Genomic DNA, 24124 nt, shown 5'->3' on the forward strand with positions numbered 1-24124 from the left:
ATTGAAATATAGGTTGTTTTTATTTTGAATAAATGAAAACTTATTGATGACATTTTTCGATTTTGAATCTTGATATCAACCAATAGATTTCAGCACATTCAGATTACTTAATTTGATATCATGATATCAAAATAATAACTATTTTTTTTACGTAGGACTACGTCTCCCGAGCAGGAACGAGTATCTCGATATCTCAAATTGATATGGATGAGCATGACATAAGTGGTAAAAAACCAAAACAAAATTCCTATGATACCATTCCAATACCAAATTATGCAATTACAATACCTAAACAATACCACCAGGTATTATTTTGGTATCCAAATACCAACTTTTGTTACTTACAAAGTATTTTGCATGCATTTTTTTGGTATTTTCTTAAGTATTTTACCTCTTATGTCATGCTGATCAATACCAAGTTTTGGTATCAGATCAGAATAAGGTATTCATTGGTTATTTTCTCTTGCTCGGGCTTCGATTTCTATATGGGGGTACACTTTGTGAAATCCGAATATGAAATAAAATTATGAAAGAATTTGAACGTTAATAACTCAGCTGCCCCTGTACCAATTTCCATAATTTTATCACCAATCGATCAAAAATATTTCTACGGCATCTGGTAAGTTTAAGACTTGACCATTGATCATTGTTGAAAATTGCACGAATGTTCAACAGTTGCTATTAAAATTATCACCGATTGCCTGCGAAAAGCGATTTCTCTAACACAGATTTTAAAGTTGAATTCCATCTTGTCTCACCAAACGGTGTTTATTCAATCACTGCGTGGTTTCGTGAACCACTGATCGGATTCAGTTCCAATCACCGTGTCCGGTCGTCGGCATCAGCAGCAACAGCAGTGCTTTCGACAACGAAAGCCTGCCTATAAGCAGCGAGCTGCTGCCCACATGAGTATCCATAAAAGGAGGAAGCAGCCGCACCGTTATTGATCGGAATCCGTAAATTTTATTTATTTATTCATTCGTCAATCAATCAAATCGTAGAGTACATATTAACATTAGGACTTATATTCTATGACTTCGCAGGATTCTGAAATATATTTTTAATTCTGTTGAGGGCATATTTAGGTCAATCATTTCGCAATGATGATTTTAAACAGTCATCATCTGATTTACCGGTCCTAATTTAGCGTAATTGGTCCGATGGTGATCTACTGTGAACAAGTGTCGATTGTGTAATTGTCGGGAAGGTGCATACAACTTTAACCTTGACAATAGATCAGCTGAGTCAATGCGTTGCGAAATGATATTGGTCAATAAAGAAATCTTTGCGTAATCCCGACGTTCTTCCAATGTTTGAATGCTGATCAACAAGCAACGTGCTTCATATGACGAGAGAGGAAAAGCCGTCCAACCTAACTTACGTAGTGCATATTTAATAAAAACTGCTTTTGGATTGACTCTATTCGTTCTTCATGCTTGCTATCCCAAATAACCAAAAGTTCTGATAAAAGGCTGTTTGTGGCTTAAGCAGCTTGGTTGAAGGTGGTCTATAGAGTTCTAAGCAGCCTCATTTTTAAGTCGTTATAAGAACTTGAAAGTTCCGGTACCATAAGTGAAGAAAATTCTAAGCAGCTTCTGGTGGAACTTGAACAGAACTTTTAGAAAATAAATTAAAAAATCTTTTTGTCCCGTTCACCAATTCTATATATATATATATATATATATATATATATATATTGTAAGGAGGATCCTGGTAGGGCCGATGATTGCTTCTGAGAATTTCGGGGCTAATTTGGCATTGAATGCTTTTGACTTATCCGAGAGAAAGTGATTCTTCTTTAGGACTTTTTGTCCTTCTTGGAACTCGATCAAATGACCTGATCTTAAATTATAATATTTAGAGTATTTGTCAAAGGCTATTTTTAAATTTTTTCTAACTTCTTCATAAATTTTATCCATGTTTTTGGCGTGTTCTTCTTCTACAGGAGTCCTGTCGCTATTCGTATCGCGCAAATGCTGATATTCTTCGCCAGAGCTTATTTGATTTCTTCCAAAATTTATAAAATAGGGTGAAAACCCACTTGACGCATGTGTTGCGTTATTGATAGCATTGGCAATTTTGTAGATATTTTCATCCCAGTGGTTTTGTTCTTTCTTTATCAAAGCTCTTATAGCTGATGTTATTACTCTATTTGTCCGCTCTGCATTATTTACCTGGGGAAAATAAACTGGAGTAAGCCATTGACTGACGCTGTACTTTTCAAGAAGGCCTTTAAACTCTTTAGATATAAATTGTGCACCATTATCAGAAATTATTAACTCAGGCACTCCAAATAGTAAAAATACCATGTTTTCAATGAAAAATACTAATCGTTTCGATTTTGCTTCTTTTAAAGGTTGTATATTAACAAATTTTGTAAAAATATCTGTTAAAACTAGCAAACAGGTGTTTCCTGTCTTTTTGGCCCTTGGAAATGGACCAACATAATCAATTGCAATTATTTGCCATGGTTGAGTTGCAAGTTTTTGTTTTCCCATTGGGGGTACATGATTTTTGTTATCTGATTTGGAAGTTTTACATGTTATGCAACCATTACAATATTTCTTTATTTCTGTGTACATTAGTGGCCAAACAAACTTTTCTTTAATTTTTTCCAAAGTTTTTTCAAAACCTAGATGTGCTTCATCGTGAATGCTTTTTATTAATTTTATTCTTTCCTCTATTTTTGGAACAATTTTCCATGCAAATCTTCTATCGGTAATTTTTGATTCGTTCTGAACATATTTGTATATTTGATTGTCCACTACTTTAAAATCTTTGAAATCATTTGGATTTTTAGCTATTTTTTCAATTAAGGTTTTGTAATCCAAGTCCTCCCATTTCACAGAAATGGTGTTGAGTGACCTTGATAAACAATCTGCAGTTATGTTGTCACGGCCTTTTCGGTATTCAATGCTGAAATCGTATTGTTGAAGTTTTAACGCCCATCTGCACAATTTTGCTGATCCTTTATCCGCGTTTACTTTAGAAAGCCACACTAAGCTGCGAGCATCCGTAATTACTCGGAAATGTGTCCCTTCTACATAATTTTTGAAGGACTCTATGGCCCATAACACTGCGAGACATTCTTTCTCGACAGCAGCATACTTTCGCCTGGTGGAGTTCAGTTTTTTACTGAAATATGCTATGATGCGTTTTTCTCCTTGCAGAACTTGTGTTAAAACTGCACCCACTGCAAGATCTGATGCATCGGATTCAATTGTAAATATTTCATTAAAATCGGGGTTTGCCAGTATTGGTGGGTTTATGAGAGCTTCTTTTAGTTTTTCTAGTGCCCTTTCTGCATCATTAGTCCATAAAAACTTCTTGTTATCCTTTTTTAGCAAATCCGAAATTGGTGCCGTAATATCGCTATAGTTTTTTATAAATTTTTGATAAAAATTCGCTTGACCTAAAAGACGTCTGATATCTTTTACCGTCTTAGGAGCTTGGTAATCCAAAATCGGCCTAATTTTCTCCATATCAATGGAAATTCCTTGTTCTGACACTATGTAGCCTAAATATCGCACACTTTCGCGGCAAAATTTTGATTTGCTGAGACTTATAGTTAGATTCGCCTGCTTTAATCGGTTCGCTACTTCTTCTATTAACTGAAAATGATGACTTAAGGTCTTGGTTGCGATGATTATATCATCTAAATACACCCATACAAATGGTTGCAAATCACAGCCTAACACTAGATCCATGAGTTTAGACATTGTGAATGGGGCTCCTTTCAACCCGAAAGGCATCACTTTAAACCTAAACAGTCCCTTCTTTGTCCTAAACGCGGTATAATTACGTGAACCTTCTGCTAGCGATATTTGCCAGTAAGCCTCTTTTAGATCAATCACGCTAAAGTACTTGGCCTGCTCGATTCTATGCAGAATCTCATGAAGATGAGGCATTGGATATGCGTCGTTTTTCGTAGCTGAATTGACCCGTCGCGAATCTAAACAAACTCTAAACTTTCCATTTGGTTTTTTCACCAGAAGTAACGGACTTGCATACTCGGAATCGCACGGCTCGATTACGTCCATAATTTTCATTCTTACAATTTCTTCGTCTACGAATTTTTGAATATATGGGGAACATCTGTACATAGGTGATGGTTTTAACTCTTCGCCTGTGTTTAATTTGATTTCATGTTCAACTATCGATGTCCTGCCTATTTTATTTTCCTCAGAAACTTCGGAACAGTCTATTGCTTTTAATAATTGAGCTCGTTCCTGTTCATTTAATTTATGTTCTGTTTCAATTTTTTCTAATGGTATTGTTTCAAAATCGAGAGTTGGAATATCCAGTGACAAATCCTCATCTTCGCTCAGAACCTCCTCTATCGAACCAATGAAGTTGTTAAATTTTAACGAAATGGTCTCATCTTCGTTCGAGAAGTAATTTTCCGCAAAATTCAAAGAATTTTCTGATTTAGCTGATGTAAAATTTCCAATTGCATGAACCCTATTATTGTGAGATTTAATTGCAGGAACTATTTCAAATGCACTCCAAAAATTAATGCCAAGAATGAAAAATTTGGAAAATTCAGAGACTATGTACACACGAATAATTTTGGTTTTGTTGTTATACGTAATCGGTAGATTAACAAATCCTAAACAGCTGTAACTATTCTGACCAGCGGTATCGACCTTAAGCTTTGATTTGTGTAACTTAAAATTATACTTTTTTACTAAAATTAATGAATTCATAACTGATATTTCTGCTCCCGAATCTAATAAGGCATCAATTTCTGAATTTACCACCCTAATTCTGATATGTGGGAATTTTTTTGGTTCTACGAACATTTCGTATACCATTGCATTGACCATAAGGTCCTCCCCTTGATTGGGGTTTGCAAACTGGTCTGGAAAAGAATCACCCCTCAGTTCTCTTCCGCGGCCTCGTTTTTTTGATTCTGTTGAGGTAATAGATGACTCTTCGGGCAAGTGAAGAACGTAACTCCTGGTGTTCCACATGCATGGCAGAATATGACTTTTGGTTGTCTGCAATCTCTCCATCTATGTCCATATTTTCGGCAATTCCAGCATAACGCATCCGGTTTCTTCATTTCCTCCTGAGTTGTTTGTGACTCAGCGCCTTTTTGGTTGGAAAATCTTGGTTTGTCCTTTCCTTGCTGCCTATCTTTTCGATTAAATGCGCAAACTTCTGCTTCGTCTGAAGAAGACGACGATGAATTTGAACTCGCTTCCACATTTCTCACGTGTTTCCTAAAAGACTGGGTTGTTTTTGAATATATTCGGCCACTATCTTTGTCTAGCTGTTGACATAACATGTTGAGATGTGCAATGTTTAGAATTTTGTAAAAGGTCAATTTCGTCTTGTACCATCTACGCATATTGTTTCTCAACACTTTTAGCCTTTTCCGTTCAGAGTATTGCTTAGTCATGCGTTCAAACATGCCTTCAATTTCTGAACAAAATGCAACGAAAGACTCGCCTTTCTTCTGTTTCCTGTCCTTAATTTCTTGGAGTAGCTTCCTATCCTTATTTGGATCGCCAAAACGGATCTTAAGATGTTTCGCAAAATTATCCCAGCTTTTGTATTTTTTCTTATAGGTGAAATACCAACGTCGTGCTTCGCCGGAGAAGAGGATATAGGCCTGATCCAAAAACCTGTCGTTTGGAATTCGTTCCGAAGCGATCAGTTCGTTGACCTGGAACACGAAGTCGGAGACATCCATTCCATGAGAGTCTCCACTAAACTGAATACCCCATCTATCTAAGCGATAATGTTGGAATCGGTCATCTCGACGACTGTGAACTGTGGAAATTGAGCTGCTCTGGGACTCGGAATCGGAACTTGTCTCCGATGAGAGTAAGCTGCTCAACGAATCTAAGGATGAGCTTTCGTCATCTGATAATGATTCTGCTGGTAAGTCCTTATGTTTGCTACTTTTTGAATGCTTCTTATTCTTATGTTGCCTTTTTGCTGGATTTTGCTCTTTGCTCTTCTTTACGGTCTCCTTTTTACGTTTGGGAATTGCTCCTAACTTTCGATCTTCTTTATTTTGCGATTCTTGTTCCTTTTTTCTCTCTTCTTTATTTGACTCTGTACTTATTTGCAGTTTTTCAATATTAGGTAAATTTTTGAAATAATTACCAATTGTTTTGCTGATTGCCTCGCTAATAAGATCCTTATTAAGTGACTTCTTAACTTCCGTTTCAACACTTTTTATCAAACTACTATGGAAGAGTATTTCATCATCAAATTTTTTCTTCTCCTTCTGCTTTTTATCATTAATGTAATCTGTTTTAATTATCGACTCATTTGGATCCCCCAGTCCACTTTCTTCGGGATCACTTAAGTTCATTAGTCTTCTAGCCGTTTCCCTGTAAATTTTCATCAATTTGTGAATTTTTGACAATATTTCCACCTTTTGTTCCTCTTGGGCCAAGTCTACTGCTCTGGACCGATAAACTCTCTCTCGCCAATGTCGTAACTGTGAAATCCACCTAACATGCATATCACCTTTTAAGCCTTCTTCAATTTCCTCAAGCTTTCTAATTGCAAGAGGATATTCCATTTTAAAATAAAGATCTGCCGTTAGTACTACGGGGTGATCTCCTTCATACTTGAAGCAATTTCTCAGTCTCTCGCGTTTATGTGCTTCTGACTCTGTACGAAGCCTATTCCTAATTTTGAGTTCATATTCTAATTCTTCTTCACTTAGATCAAAAGCATTCATTACACTATTATTTTGCGCCTGTGCCATTTTCTAATATATTTTTCTTCTCTTTTTCTGGTAATTTGTATCGCAGATTTGGAAAATCAAATGAATCAAATGAGTAATTTATATAATGTCTATTAAAAAAAAACGATATAAAAAATCACTATTCAACTGTTATTCTAACTTAACTTAAAGGATTATATGAAAAATTTATAGAGAAAAAACAATTATTCTAGCCGTAAATAACCGAACAAAAAAAAATCCCGAATCAATAATCAAAAGTGCTCGAATCAGTAATTCTAAACTTAAATCTACAAATTCTTAATCAAATTAAAAAAAAAAAAATATCAAAAGGTCAATTTCAAATGATCAACTATTAAAATTTCTAATTCCAGTGGGACGAGCCTTTTAGAAAGTTGGGCGCCAATGTAAGGAGGATCCTGGTAGGGCCTCCAAATTCCGACTTATGCGCCAGACGACGAGAGTCGTCTGCCAGAACTCAAGGTTGGATTGCCCAGCTAGCTCTTTTTCAACCCCACAACGGAATCCACCTCCTATAATGTCCCAAAACCTTCCAAAGCTTCCTTCCCAATTTCCAATCCCAAGAGTTCCTTAAATTCGAATTATAGTAGGTATTCCGATTCAATAAATTGAAACTAAATTTAAAGTTTTGATTGAAAAATAATAGAAAACGATTTATTTCTCATGCAATAAAATGGTTTAATTGAAACGCTTAAATTTTGATTTCCAAAGTCTATAAAAGTTGGATTTATGTTTGCAGGGTGATTTCTTTAAAACCTTCCCTTTTCCTACTTTATCCTAACGGGTGACGTCATTCAGTAAGTGTGTTCCCTGAACGTGAGTCAACCTTCTTGCAATAGATTCCCCCCATTTCTTCCCCTACTAATATAATAGTTTGCCCTACTAATGCTGGTGGTGGGGGTGTGTTCGTGTGGGTAGTAAAAAGCGGTTCAGGTACTTACAGGACTCGTCGTTGATCGGAGGTTACCTGGTCGGCCAACGGCTGGTTGACCGAGAACGACGTCCTCGCCGTTCGACGCTCAGGGGTGCGGGTTGCACGGACGGACGACTTGAATGCTCTTCAGGAAGGGGACTCCCAGTTTCCTGTGGGCGGATATTTTGCTGACGCCCACTCCGACGACGGTTCGTCACACAATGATGCAAGCCGGGCGGAGTGCCGACTTCAGGGACCATGCAGTGTACCCACCACACAATTTGGATGCTCAGATAGCGTTCGATGGCACCGGGAAGGAGCGGCCTTCGGCGCCGATGATGAATGAAACTTCGTTGATACAGGCCGGCGAAATACCGACTCATAGGCCCATGCGGTTTGCACGGAGCGGGACTTCGGTGCTCTCTAGCACCAGGAAAGTGATTCGCGGCTTCTTCAGGCTACGTCGGATATGTGCACTTGATTGCTGGGCTCTGATCGGGACTGGTCAATACCTTCTACCCGGGACGTGAGTCTGGGCGATTCTCTCTGGCGGTGGCAAGCTTTCCCCGTACAGATTACTCGCGGATTGTGGCAACCACGTTGTAGCGGAGTGGTGCTCGCGAGGCCGAACTTCCTTCACCGATGACCACGCTCTCTGCAACTATTCTTAGCGGCATGCAGCCGCGAGGCGAAGAATAGTCCCAGAGGATCGCTCCCAGTCTCACCGATAGCACGCGGATAGCTTTTTGGATGCTGTTGAAGCCGTAGCTAGGAGAAACTTCCAACCCGCACAATCTCCACGAAACGCACTCGCCAAAACCCCAATGGTGCACGTGTTCACGTGTGGTGACTGTGGATGAATTCACATTAGTACCCCCAAACACGAAATAAACGACTTTCCAGCAATTACCTCACGTTTTTTTTAACTGCAATGTCTGATTTCTTATCAGTTCTTTTATTTGGACTCACGTTTTCTTCCCTATTAAAATTTTATGATTAGTTTTATATACTGCAATCAAATTCACCACGCGCTTACTTTACAGGATTTTCAAGTTATTCACGACTCACGATTTTTTTTTAATTTATCAATTTACTTTAAATAAACTCTGGAAATACATAAAAACTATAAATTACTATTCAATTCAATTCACTGCACTTCTTGCTTTTAAATTACTTTTCAATTGATTAACTATCACTCCGAATTTAGCTTCGATATTCACTTGTTAAAATGTAGACTTTACTGTTCGGCGGTCTGAACGGGAAAGATCGAGCGGGTGCTCTTTCTTGATCCAGAAGCCTCAATTTTCCTATTTTCCGTTTTTATTCCGGTTCTGATTTCTTGATTCTAAAATTATATATTCTAAATTTTCTTCGCGATTTGATCGGTAAGTTGACCTTTTGATCACTGACGTGTAAACCCCACCCACTTAACACCTATCATTACTGATTCGAGCACATTGGTTGCCTACCACGAAGGCGCAAATTTAAATCACAAATAGGGTTCTTTATGAAACGACGGTGAGCCCGTTTCAATATATGTAGTTTAACTTTTATGAAAGTTATTTCTAATGGCAGATATAAATTTGTATTGATTTGACAGTATTAGTAGTAGAATTGATGCTGTTAAGAATTAAACCCAATCCTTCTGCGTGTGAGCCCTACCACGAACCGTTGCGTCATCTGTTGTCCCGCCTACTGTTGGAGTTTTCAGTACCAGCTGACTGACTTGAATACGAAACACAACACCTTGATGAATTTATGAATTGGTGTTTGCCCGCACGGCATTCCAGCACACTTGTGGCGCAGTGGTGAGCAATCGTTGATCGCATGCCGAATACACGAGTTCGAATCCAGGAAATAACTCTTTTTTTATATTTGGATAGAATATTGATGCACTGCATTAATATATGAATTATGATTTATTCGGGACACTGACCATTTCATATTTACGTACATAAAATTTTGTTTCTAATAAAGACTTGTGCAGATTGCTTCATGTGGTTGAAAGTTCTGTCGGAACTTTATTTGAACTTTATGGAACTTGAAAGTTCTGTCAGAACTTTATTCGAACTTTATGGAACTTGAAAGTTCTGTCAGAACTTTATTTGAACTTTGTGGAACTTGAAAGTTCTGTCGGGACTTTATTTGAACGTTCTTCAATCAGTAGCTCATCGTGAGCCACTGAGGGTTATCTATGTCAATCGCGTCATACTAAAGAGTATAAACAGAGAGAATCCCGCTCAAATTCCTATTCCTACACAAAATACAACCCGACACGAATGCCACGATGATGGTAAAGTGTCGTTAAAAAATAATAATAATAATAATAATACACAAAAGCACAAGCTCCTGCTGCAGTTAACAAATGAGATTTATTATATAAAATCACGTAGTCCTACGTCACCATTGCGTACAACTCCTTAGGGCTGTCCCTTGTAGTTTTTATTTATTTTTTTTGTTTTCCTACCATAGTTATTAACACATATTGATTACTTATTTTGTTTATTATTAACGAAATTACTGATATCAAAACGCATACATATACTTGTTATCAAGAAAACATTTTTTGTTATCTTTTAATATCCTTCATATACCATTTAGATCTCATTTTTTTAATGATGACTGTTATCTCGACCACACGGTTGTGGGATAGAGGAATATCCACCTTTAGTTTATTGTACATCCTAATATGTACTCAACCCTGCGTCAGTACATCCCTGCTGTTCTTGGAGATTAGAGTAGACATTCGGTCAGAGTTGAGCTCGATCATCAGTGACGTGGCATAATGCATCGCCTCTTTCGACTGCTGACTTTACTGGATGATTACCAGTGAGAATCTTAAGAACCCACACCGGTAGGCAAAATTGTTTTTCATTTTGTTTTCATTCTCTGCTCGGGTCCCTTCATCACTTCTGGAACAATCAACGGTGTGATTTACACGGAAGAGTGCCTTAAGAAGCGTCTCTTGTCATTGATAAGGAAGCACAAAGGATCAACTCTGTTTAAGCCTGATCTAGCATCCTGCCACTACGAACAAAATGTGTTGGAGTGGTACCGAGCCAACGGAGTCAATTTTGTACCAACAGATATGAACCGAACAAATTCACCGGAACTTCGACCGATTGAAAAATTCTGGGCGACGGAAGACGGAACTGAGAAAACATCCCAAAATAATTGAAACAGAGCTGGAGTTGCAGAAAATTTGGGTCAAAATAACAAAAACACTGGGAAATCGGTTGTACACAATTTGATGGGTGGAGTGAAAAGGAAAGGTGCGGGGATTCGGGATGGGAGACAAAATTGAATAAAACAAATTTAGTAGCTTTTCATTTCCTGAAAATTTCAAGAAAATACGATAATCGATTTAATTTTGGTGCGTAAATATTTGAGTGCCATTTTTATCGAATGCCCCCTTTAATTTTAATTCTAAGAAATAAACCAAACAATAAATTTAAAAACAAAGAAAAGCATATGGTTGGACCAATACTCAGATGTATCGGAAAAAAAGTGATCAACTTTACTCCGTTTTACGGTACCTACAATTATATCAATCGGGGAAATATTTGTTCAGGAAATAAAATCGATATCGACGAAAAAGCTTCACTCGACACAACCCAGCTAGTGTTTGAACAGTGTTCGAACGAAATTGATATGGAATTGATGCTGAAAAAAATGCACAGGATTTTGATGGAACGATAAGCTTTTTGTATCTTTTTTTTTATCGCCGCAGAATGGTAATGGAAAAGGTATGAATAGAATGTCATTTTCTACACATTTCAAAGGAAATGATTTTTTATACTTTCGAGACGAAAACAAATTTTTATCACTATGAAATAGCTGAAAATTAGAAAAAAGTTTATCCTATAGACTGTGTATAGATGAAAAACTGGCCTATGAGAGATCAAGGTGTAGATTTTATAACATACCATTTCTAAACAAAGGCTAGGTGTACTACTTAGGGCTCTATCACATGTGCTAAATGGTAACAGTTATGGAACAACTTCGAAGGTGTATCCTGAATGAACATTTTTTTATTAACGGAGGAAATCGTAGTGGAGGCTAAAATTATTTTTCGAATTTCTCAATTAGGCAATTAGCGAACAATTTTGATGTGTAAGGAAAATAAATAATTGAAGTAATAATTTTTAGAGGGGGCTACATTACCCAAGCAACACTATTTGGTTCTCTGCGAGTAACAACAACCTTGTATGGCTAAATGAAGGTCTAACTTGTGGACAAGGCATGTCATAAAAAACTTCAATGTACATTAAACAGCGCAGAAGCAGTCTCTTTGCAACTAATGTTTGTTGCAAAAGATGTTGCAATTCAGTTGCATTATATTTGGATGTCACAAGTTGAGGTTTTTTCTGAATGTTTCACTGAAGTATTTAAAACAGTACAATGATGTTTTCGAAAAGGATTAACCACATAAATGTATGTAGTATACGCGCATTCTGAAAATTTTACAAATTCATGTCACATTTTTTTTCTGTGATTTGATTTCTGTCAAACTTGTGTTCTGCACTGAGTACCAATGCTATCGACGCCAAGGAGGCAGCTCCCAAACACCAGGACCCTTCCTATCAGCCTATCAACTCATAGACCAGACACCAACGGCTTTACTTCCCTTCCGAAGGCCTTTTGGGGTGAAAGGCAATCACGCTGACCACTAAACCACCGGCACTGATTATGCCATGTCACAAATTTGCAGCTTAAAATTGTGTCGAAATAAAAAATTGATCTTTAAAAAAATCTAAAATATATTTGTTTATTTTTTTTTTCATCAGGCGATGTAGACTCGTACAAATACATATACACATTTGTTTTTCTTAAGAATATTTAAAAAAGGCCTGCTATTCTATTTTTAATTCTTACGAGTCATGATTTCGTATGGAGTTAAACTATTGTTTAAGTTTTAATGGCCCAAACTTTGCATAATTTGTGCGATGATGGGTTATGGTAAAGAAATTTCGATTTCTGAGTTGTCGAGTACGTGCATAAAAGTTTAATTTTGATAAAAGTTCTGCTGAGTTAATGCTCTGCGAAACGATATCGTTTACAAACGAAAGCATTGCATATTCACGTCGCTCTTTTAATGTGTGTTTGTTTATAAGCCAAGCTTCATTTGATGGAAGAGGAAATGATGTCCAACCGTATATACGGAGGGCATATTATAGAAATTGCTTTTGTACTGATTCTAATCTCTCTTCGTGCGTGATTGAAAATGGAGACCATACAATGCTATAATATTCCAGTATTGACCTCACATAGGCAATATATAGCGTTTTAACTGTGTATGGTTCTTCAAAGTTATAGGAAAAGCGTTGGATAAATTCTAGCATGTTACTTTCCCTGTAAGTTATTGTAATGGTCTATGAAAGTTAGTCTGGAGTCTAAGATAATCCCTAAATCCCTAACTCTTTCACATTTTTCTACATTCTGATTTCCTAATGCAATTGAAATGATTGATGGTGTTCTTTTTCTGCTAAATGATATTAAGTTGCATTTTTTTACATTCAGTTCTAATAGGCTGTGTAGAATATGTGTATTTCACTCTGGAATATATTAATGTCTTCATAATTTTTATTTCCAAAAAGAGCTTCATGTCGTCGGCAGGGATTAGCTTTTTTTTTCTTTGAGAATGGAGGAAATGTCGTTTACATACAGAAAAAATAATAGGTCCCGAATGAGAGCCTTGGGAGAATTCTGAGGTGACTTTAATTGGGGACGATTTCTTTCCATTGAATTTAATTATTTGTTGGAGGTTAGTTAAATATGATTCAAGCCATTTCAGGAGTCTTGCCTCATTTCTATAGTTTTTTTTTTCTTTCAATTTGAAGAGTAGCATTGGTATGTCAATTCGGTCAAATACCTTGGTTAAGTCCGTATAGAGAGCTTCTACGTGGTTTCGATTATCCATTGCATTTAATGTATAGTATAGTCTATAAATTTAGCGGCACCGGTAGTGTAGTGATAAGCGTAATTACCTCTCACCCCAGCAGGCCTGGGTTCAATCCCAGTCGGCGCCACCGGGATGTTCTGAGACATAACATCTCTGATAAGGGAAGTAAAGCCGTTGGTCCCCGGTTCATGAGTGGATGGGTCGATAGGTAGGGTCCAGGTGTGGGAGCTGCCTCCCTGGCGTCGGTAGCATTGGTGCTCAACACGGAAAAGAAGATCGACGGAAAACAAACCAAGGAAAAAAGTCTATAAATTCAAGTAAATTTGTCCAGGTCGAACGTCCTTTAAAGAAGCCGTGTTGCAAATCAGTAGTTCTAGTTTTGGTTTGAAGAAATAATTTTTCATTTACAATTGCCTCGAAAAGCTTTGGAATTCAAGAGATAATGGCTATTCCCCAATAATTACGCACGTCAGCTTCCAGGCCAAATTTAAAAATAGATATTAAAAACGAGCTTTTCAATATTTTTGAGAAGATTCCGGATTCCTGTGACATATTAAAAAGCCAAAACAATGGAGCAGTGAGTTCCATTGCTAGACTTTTTAAAAATACTGGAGGAATTCCGTGAGGTCCAGGACCTTTTGAGGCGTCTAAATTATTTAAAGCCTGTAAATTATCCAGCACTTGAACTTTATTTCAAATTCAGTTTTTGAATTAAATTCTTCAAATGCATTACTGATGGCTAAATTCAGTTGATCGCATCCCAAGTAACCAACAAGCCCACTAATCCCCCTTTTTGCAACAACGTTATATTGCAAAAAGGGCGATTAGAAAGCTATTATTATTGGGCTTGGAGTTACTTGAGATATGTTCTAATAGATAGCCAAATTTTCACTATTATTTTTTTTTTAATATTCAATGTTTAATGTTTTCTGTTTTCGATTTTTTGAGATGCTTACTATTGGAAAATATTTTAGCTGTAATAAGCATTTCATATTTTTATGTTGATATGGTGCAAAATATGAATAAATAAATTCATTATATTTATTTCTGGTGGATTACATTGCGGGTCATAATTTTCAGTACAACAATATGGCTTTGTGAGTGCGGGTTTGTTTGTGTCTGTGATTAATTTTCGGTTTCATTCTAACCAAACGACTTAAGCATGATAAAGAGTACTTGAAAATATGCTTAAAAACATCAATGGGATGGTCAGTGGTCAGTCTACATAATGTTCCAGGCACTTTTTTGGCACTCTAAGGCGAGGCAGCGTTCTTTTGCGAGGCGATCACCGACAATCAGTGGGCGACTAAAACACACCTATTAGCAACCTATTTCATGAACTGTCCAACCCTAAGCCAGAAATCTAAATTCCAGGGATCCAACTTTTCATTTTCGCGAAAATAAAATAAGCTTTTTCCACTCGTCATTAGAATTGATAATCGCTGAGAAACACGAGTGGTGAATTTCTTATCAAACTTTTCTCACAATCGTTTTCGATCTCGTTTTTCACTTTCTTCATTCTGGAGAGCGCATTCATTCTCACTTGTACAACTGCTCGTGAGAGTGCAGAGCTTTTCAGTGGGCTACGAGCAATATCATACATGCTTGGTCCAGCAGACACAATTTGCGATCTCTTTCACTTTGAAGATGGTCAAATGTAACAAGGAACGTGACGTCGCTCCTTGTAGCATTTAAGAAACGACAGAGTAAAAGAGACAGAAAATTATGTCTGTTGGAGCTGGTATATATGGCATTGAGCTACAAACAAGTCCTCCAAACACCTAGCATACTTTTTAAAGAAGTTCGATGTTCAGTTCATCAATTAAAATTTCAAGGGAATCAAGTAACATACATTAGCAAAATAGTAAAGTTCCATTCGCTATATAAACAATCGAATCAATCATACATCAAAGCTTTTTTTTTTAATAATTCGTTTATTTTTCCAGGCTCATTTTTTGTAGCATTGCGGAGCCGATATTCATTGTTTAGATAACTAAATTACTTAAAACTAAAGGAGAGTAATGTGCTCTTGATCTCACACTGATCTAATGTACACAAGGTTTGGAGAGTAATGTGCTCTTGATCTCGAACTAGGCGACACTCTGATGAAAAAGACAAACATGGGGAAACACCGATGGGCAGCTAACAACTTGGGAGAACACAAGATGACACTAACTACTAAATCCCCAAATCTATCCGTTTTAAAAACACATAAATTAAATTCAAACAGTCGAGGTCTCGGCTCGCCAAGACATCTCTAACGGGTATCGCGGGTTGTTTTCCTCGGGCCCTGAGAAATGTAGATAACTCAGATCTGGCAACACGGTGTAAGGTACATGACCAAACAACATGCTCGATATCGTGATAACCACTGCCACACGCACATAAATTGCTACCAAATTCGATAGAAGTGCGAGTCTAACGAGCAGTGATTGGACAAAAGCCTTGATATAACGCGTATAAAGTCGCGGCTCATATCCAACCCTTTGAACCATAGTTTGTTCGACACCTGTGGGAGAATACAATGTAACCATCTTCCCAATTCACCATCATTCCATTTTTGTTGCCAACTGATGAGGATTTGCTGACGAGCAATGGAGAAAAATTCGTTGAAGGTGATTTGTCGGTCAAAAATATCGCCTTTCATAGCGCTCACCTTAGCCAACGAGCCCGCTTTCTCATTACCCAGAATTGAGCAATGAGATGGGACCCAAGCCAAGGTGATAGTATAGGAGCTGTTTGATAAAGCACTCAGTTTAGATCGTATTTCAGGCAGGAAATACGAGGAGTGCTTCATCGGCCTCATTGAACGAATAGCCTCCAATGAGCTGAGACTATCCGTAGAAATGAAATAATGGTCGAGGCAATTCGCTCTACTGCTTAGAATATAGCTACGAGTTCCGCAACGTATACGGAGCATGGTTTCTGCAGTTTATAGGATGCGCTATGAAATTGATTGAATACACCAAATCCAGTGGAAGCATTTATGGTTGACACATCTGTGAAAAGTCTTTTATCGTTACTAACATGGTGGTACTTGATTGCAAAAATTGAGGGAACAACCATCGACCGATGGTGATTTGGTATTCCATGGATTTCTTGCATCATGGTCAGATCAAAATTTACAGATGAACTATAGAAGGCTTAAAAGCAATCACAATTGGAGATTAATGAAAAAGGACCAACCTCCAGTGTCATGTACTCATAGTGCAAACTCATAAATCTTGTTTAAGGATTTCGGTCGAGCAGCTTCTCAAAGTGTTATATTACCAAAGAATTCATGACTTCACAACGGATGATAAACCGGAAAGACAGCTCAGCGAAACGATCTGTCAGTGGGAGAACACCCGCGAGTACCTCAAGGCTCATCATATGAGTCGAGTGCATACAGCCTTGCGCAATACGAAGGCAACGGTATTGAATCCGTTGCAGCTTAAGGATGTGTATTTTTGCTGCGGATTGGAAGCAAAAGCTGCCGTACTCTAAAACCGAAAGGATGGTTTTTCGGTACAACCTGATCAGATCTTCCGGGTGTGATCCCCACTAAGTTCCGGTAATTGTACGAAGAAAATTAATGTTTTCCCCATGTGCATTTGGAATCGAACCAGACACCTAAATGCTTGAAAGATATACTTTGAGTGATTGTTCTACCCTTTAGTTGAAGCTGTAATTGTGCAGGATGATGCTTCCTAGAAAAAACAACCAACTCAGGTTTCTCCGAAGAGAATTCGATACCCAGCTTCATAGCCCAAGTAGACAAATTGTCTAAGGTATCTTGCAATGGTCCTTGCAGGTCCGGTCCACTTGGCCCTATAACAGACACAACGCCGTCATCTGCAAGCTGCCTTAGCGAGCAAATTTCATCAAGACAACCATCAATTTCTTTTACATAAAAATTATAAAGAAGGGGGCTTAAACATGAGCCCTGGGGGAGACCCATGTAACTAATTCGTGAAGTTGTCGAGTTGCCATGAGAAAAGCTCATATATTTCTCAGACAACAAGTTGCTCAAATAGTTGTTCATAATTGGTGAAAGCCCACTATCAAAGCTAATTGAATTTGGTTTTTTGATAATTCATTTGATTTTGAAATACCGTTCAAATTGATTTTCACATGATACTTTTTTGAAAAAATTGTTTATTTTTCTTCCGCAGCAAAGGTTTGACGTTGGGTTTTAATCCACTAATAGAATTTGCTGAAGTACAACTATGTTAGTGATGTTTTTTTCATCGGGATAAATTTCTGCTACGGAAGAAAAATCCCAAGGAAAACATTTACATATACGCATACCTGACGTAGTGTGCGTACGATAAACGTCATATAGAGACTTCTCGTTTTCGCACCGGTGAAGCGGCGCCAACAATCGCGAACTATTGTCAACTCAACATCACTGGTTTGTAAACAAACGTAAAACTAATTGCTGGACTCCCCAAGTAACAATTCAGACTGAACAGTAAGAACATACGCTTATTATTGGTTGATTTAAGGTGTACAAAGCTGATTAACACGAGGATGACTATATAGTTCATTAGTAGCAGGGTTACTTCCACTCATTTGTTATAAAAAAAAAAATGGTTTTTCGAATTATGAAAACATTAGATGCTATGATGATAGTTAGTTCTTGGAAGTTATAAGAAGAGGTCGTAAAGTATCCCGAGCAGGAGAAAATAACTAATGAATACCAAATTCTGATATGATACCAAAATTTGGTGTTGACCAGCATGACATAAGAGGTAAAATACCAAAAAATTACATGAAAAAACCTTTTAAATACCAAAAATTGATATTTGGATACCAAAAGAATACCTGGGTGGTATTGTGTTGGTATTGCATTATCATAATTTGGTATTGGAACGGTATTGTGGGAACATTTTTTTGGTATTATTTTTTGGTATTCTACCTTTTATGTCAGGCTCATCTATACCAATTTAAGGTATCGAGATATTCGTTCCTGCTCGGGATGTGTTTGACACATAAAACTTGTCAATATTGCTTTCAGTGCGTCACATTCAGAGATTAAACAATTCGTGAGCGCTCACTCTGCTGATTGTGACGCTCTGAAAGCGAAATTGACAGGTTTTATGAGTCAAACACATACTTTACACCCTCTTTTTGCTACTTACAAGTACAAGAATATGTTTATATCATCTAATGACTTCATAATTCCGAAAAACATTGTTTTATAGCAAGTGAGCAGAAGCAACCCTGATTAGTAGTGCATGAAGCAAATTGTATCCCCATAATCCAACCTCAATAAGTTAGTTGATCTAAAGATTGAACAAGCCCTATTTAAGCTTATCACTACTCCACAAATCAGCAATGCGTTACACAAATGTCGTCAGTGCCTGTGTCATTCTTGAAGTTTCGGTATTTTAGTTCTTCTAAATTCACTGCCTACCTTTATAATCCCAAGCAGCGGCAGCAGTAGAGACAAAGAAAAGGAGCTTTTTAGGAATATCTCCAGGTAGAAGTTGGCTGCGACGACGTCGGAAGTATTTACATTTGTATTCCTGTGTTTTGACTGTTACATTGCACTGAATTTTAAGACCGCATTCCAAAAATATTACTCAATTATGGCACTAATATAGCATAATGACCGTCGAAATAAATCACGTCCACACTTGTGTCCACATTGTGTTAACTGCACTTTAAAATGAGAGAAATGTTTTAATGTCTACTCTACAATTCTACTCTTCCGGTTGCTGTTATTCAACTTAAATATGACGTGTTTCAAGTTAATGATGATACCTTTTGCCACGCATATGCTTAAGTGGTCCAGTAGGTACGGTTAACGCGTGTGAATCAGCGACTGCCGGTTTGAATCTCGAAAAGCAAAGGAAAATTTTAGTCTTATAATAACAATATCAATATGTACATCCATTTAGTCAGCAACAAGGTGAAGCAGTTGGATTAAAGTATATAAGATATGAAGCAGTCTTCTAAAAATTCCAATGGATGTTGATGGATCTTTTTCAGGAGATTTAAAGAACTTCCAGAGCACTTCCCCAAAACAAAAGTATCTTCCAAAATTCTTCGGAAGGTTTTCTGGAAGCTGATAATCTGGCGGGAGATCAACATCCAGCGTAAGTAAAAGTGCTTTTGGAACAAGTCGGATGAAACTTTCCGAGAATGCTTAGAGAAACTTCCGGAGGAAGTCGGAAGATCCTTTCGAGGCAAGTCTTGGGGGAAGACAAAAAAAAGCTTCCGTGATATATTGCAAGAATTTCCCGCCAGCAGTCAAAATAAACTTCTGGAGAAAGTCTGAAAAACCCTCAAAGATGGTGTCGGAAGAAGCTTCCGGAGGGAATCATACGCAATTTTGGGGATGTCCCAGGAGAACTGGATGAAACTTCCGGTGGAAGTCGTAATATACATTTTAGCATGGAACAATCAGGAAAAATCTTTCGGGAGTAGTCGGAAGGCACTTTCAGGGGAAGTCAGAAAAAAAACATCCAGGGAAGAATTTTTCAAATGAAATTGAACGAAACTTTCGGAGGTAGTTAGAAGTAGCTTCTAAATGAAGCCTGATGAACCATGGATTCGGTCACCTTGAGGCATTTTTCATTGGAGGATTTCCACCAGTACTAGCTATTGAAGGAACAATCCCTGCCCTTTGGTTCAGTGAGGATTAGGGCGCGTTCTGAAACTTGGCAGGCCGATGCAGTTTTCGTGTAATCGTGCAATCAATTTTCTTCCAAAAAAGCACTGGAAATGGATTAAATATACACACTTGATATTGAAGGAAGTTAGGGAGGATATCGATCAACGGAGTTAAATTTTTTAATTTTTTTTTTGGGAAAAGTGCTCGATCTATCCTGGATTTCCATCCACTTAGGGTAAATATCTAGTAAGGGAGAATATCGCGTAAGAGAGAGTTGTGAAAAGAGGAGAATTAGACTCCAAATTCAATATGTGTCTCGATGTTCTGCCTGTAGTGGTATGAAACTAAAACCTTCCCTCCATTCACTTCGTCAGTGTCCCTACTGGCTATAAGCTCTGAAATTCTTCAATTGTTCATTTTTGAGAGCATTACTGCCTCCTGACAAAACTATCTTGGAAAACTTGGCGAACCCCTTTTTAATTTTGTATCACCTCTTTATGCACCTCTTGAGTATATGCATGGAAGCTGTAGAATGCTCATTTGTTAGCAACAATCGTGAATTATCGGCCTTAAGAGATAAACAGTTCATTAGAATTTGTTCATTAGCATTATTCTTCTTCTTTTTTTTCCTTTATTTAACGTCGGTCTCTGTTCCGTAATCTAGTGACAATCACCGACGGACATCGATTGCCATCCATTGACGGCAATCAAATGTGCAGGAAGGCAACTTCCACACCTGCGTAGGATATCGCACCCATTCAAACACACATGGGCTGGGGACAATTCATTAGAATTATATTGAATTCATTTCAAAATTTAAATTCAAAATCATAAAAATAGGGGGAATGGGCGTAATGTTGGCCTAAATGCCCCTAATTTGGGTCCATACATAAATTCAGCAATCGACTAAATTTTCAATAGCGACCAAAAATTTCCATTAGTACCTCCCAAGTAACAATTTTAGTGTTAGTGAGGGTTCTTTAGACCATGATTCAGACTTTTAGTCTTCTTTGTTATCAATGAGTTGCTGCTCAAAAATTAAACTCTTAATTTTAAAGCGATTTCACCACTCCTCGCAATCCTCCGTTGTGCTGATATCAGTGCTACAAAATCTCGGCGATATTCAAAATTCTGCTTTGGTCATTCATTTGAGCTTACAGATATTGTCAAGGTAAACCATGCCAATTTTCAGTGACGACCCCGGCGTAGTGGTTAGCATTTATACCTCTCACGCCAAAGTCACGAGTTCAAATCACACCCTCGGAAAAGTCACGAATGACCCAAGAGCGCTGAAATGACTATAATAATAATAATTATAATAATAATAATAAAAATGTACAGATTTATTTTATAAACTTAATTTGTAACAAAAATATATGACAATTACATGGAGCCGTTAAAGTGAACAAGCATCTTCGTCCTGCACTGCTTGGATTATAATAATGTGACACAAAATTCACACTTTTAGTAACCAGGTGAATCTTTGTCATTGGCGAAAAAATTAATGAGATTTTGACGAAGGTTTTGATTATCAAGTCTGTCAGTGACTGTGTGAAAAACAATGTTGTAAATATCACGTGAAAGTCTGTCAATGGCAAGGACAAAATCTCACCACTGACTGATATAAGAAAAAAAAAAAACTGCTCCTTAAAGATAGTATCACTCACTAATGATAGCGCAAATTAATTTTGTTTCCTTGATTTTGTTTAAAAAAATTTAATAAAGCCATAGTATGTACAACCCTTTATCCTTACTATTCATCTTTACTCTTTGTAGTTCAATAAACTCTTTATTTGTGGTAAATTTAGCTATTTTTCAGTGCTTTGAAACTTGTCCCGGAATCCCGGGACTTCCCTCTAATCGTTTTGATGACCCAAAGCACCACATCAAAACGACTTGCCAATCAAAATCGGTCGATTGTATCGTTTCCCTTATGTTTATTTGTCATTTTGAATCCAGTCGTGAGCTACATCAACCATGAACAAAACCTGGTACGGACTTCAAACAACGTAAACCGGCATAATCAACCTAGACCGTTCCCTTCTGGCAACAAGCAACCATTTATGCTTTTGAGAAACCATCACCGACGACGACCTTTCATTTCTCGTCCGGAAACTGGATCCGTTCCGGTGAACCGTAAAAACCTTCCACTTTTTGAGATCCCGTGCACATGCTAGCAAGGTAGGCACTTGTACCCAGAATATTATGAAAGAAATAAATTCCACTCACTCTTAGTTTTCTGCTTGGACGATCGCCTGGTCTCTTATCTCCAGACGCTGGCTGCTACTGCAGGGTACTCAGGCTGCCAACGATCCTTTATCTCGTCGTGGTGAATTCGAAATCAGCTACTACCGTATCTCCTCTCAAATTGACTTTTTCACCAAACAGCACACGGTTGAACAAGCTTCACCTTCTTTATCGCATTTCGGGCAGAGTTATTTCTTCTACGGCGTCGTCGTCTGGCTACAAAAATTGCGGCGGCTTTATCGAAGGGCACGGTTTTCCAACGAACAACAACACTCGAAGGCGCGCAGAGAAGAAACTCACAAAAACGCACACACTAGCACATTGAACGGTTCGCTCCGCACCACAGAGGGAAAATTCGGAAACACAACTTTCTCCACCTTCCGCAACGATTTTCCACCCCGCGGAGATCCGTTCTGCGTCGGAGATTTCTTTCTTCTGGATATTTTTTTCTCCTTTAATATAATTTGGTTTGCTTGATTTCCGAGTATTTATTTTTTTGCTATTCTCAATTTTTCACTTTTCAATCACCTTACTAAGTTTTCTTCACCGCTGTCAAGAAGCAAGCATGAGACGGAGGAAAAAAGGTCGGAAAAGTTGCCTACATCCGGGGCTATCGATGGAAAGAAGAATTTTCCTCTTCACTTGACTACATCCTCAATACACACAGGTTCCGTTTCACGCGATTACAGGGCTCTCCGGGGAGTCTCCACACTCGTCTCCCGCTGACTTGTTTGGTCTAACCTTCAGGAAACGCACCACATACTTCCACACACATTAATCGACCGACAGACCGAACGAGACGCGAAAATCCTACGCGGAACTGAAAACCAATCAACTGAAGGGACGGAAGTGTATTGTAATTTCACTGGCAGTTTTCACTCGATCCGCAAAGGTCACTGTCTGCCACTCTGGGACCCAGTTGTGATGGCAGGCTAGGACAAAAGTCGAGGACAAGCGATAGATTCCGTATTCCTTGATTCGGGAAATTCCACAGAGGCCTCCAAGAAGATGGATAGAAGGAAATTCCAGCACACGGAGAAAAGGAAAATTTTGACTCCCACCCAACTTTCACGAACTGGTCGGGTGTTCGCCTATCTGTCTGTGCCCCGGTAGGGTCGTGTGGATGTGTGACACACAGTAGTCTTCGGGAGCACACCAATATAACGTATAACACACTATGCGATATCAAGCTGATGTGATGTGATGTTGTTTTTGTGCACAATTGATAATGATGTACAGAGAGAAGGAAAGAACGCGCGCGCGTGAACCATCCCTTGCGAAGGACACTCTACGACTGGCAGAGAATTTCTAACGGCAGGACTATCAGACACCGTCGCAGTCGCTGTCACCGTCGTCGTTCGGGGACATCGGGTCCCGTTCGCAACATTGTTGTTTTCAAACAAATCTCGAATCGGCAGAGAGGCAGACAGGATTCGAATGTTTACGGAAGAGCACTCTCCCTTGGCCGCGGCATCGCTAGCACAAAAGGATTGGGAAAATCCAAAGAGAGAGAGAGAGAGAGAATGAGCATGAGCGCATGGAGTGAAAAGCTGTAGCCGTAGATCGGGGGGTGAAAAACGTTAACGAGGGTGAGAAAATGGCATGCGTGGGATTTGACATTTCAAGGGAAACGTCAGGACTGTGCTATAAAATTGGTAGCAGAAAAGCAATGGTAGCGCAGTTGTACCCATTGAGAAGATTCGATTTTATTCGAAATCGTAAATGATCAAACAG

At 38.2% G+C, this 24124-nt stretch overlaps 1 protein-coding gene across 1 annotated transcript in view; it reads right to left on the bottom strand.

Moving 5' to 3' along the window:
• Positions 1-23667, bottom strand: part of tei (teiresias) — a 282830-nt gene extending 259163 nt beyond the window's left edge. Inside the window, exon 1 of the mRNA XM_065230249.1 lies at positions 22373-23667. The gene's annotated coding sequence lies outside the window, so the exon portion shown is untranslated. The remainder of the gene's footprint in view (positions 1-22372) is intronic.
• Between the last annotated feature and the right edge of the window lie 457 nt (positions 23668-24124).

The sequence above is a fragment of the Ochlerotatus camptorhynchus genome, unplaced genomic scaffold (genome assembly GCF_037179485.1).
Source record: "Ochlerotatus camptorhynchus isolate MF236.1 unplaced genomic scaffold, CSIRO-AGI_Acam_v1.1 ptg000329l, whole genome shotgun sequence".
Lineage (NCBI taxonomy): Eukaryota > Metazoa > Arthropoda > Insecta > Diptera > Culicidae > Ochlerotatus > Ochlerotatus camptorhynchus.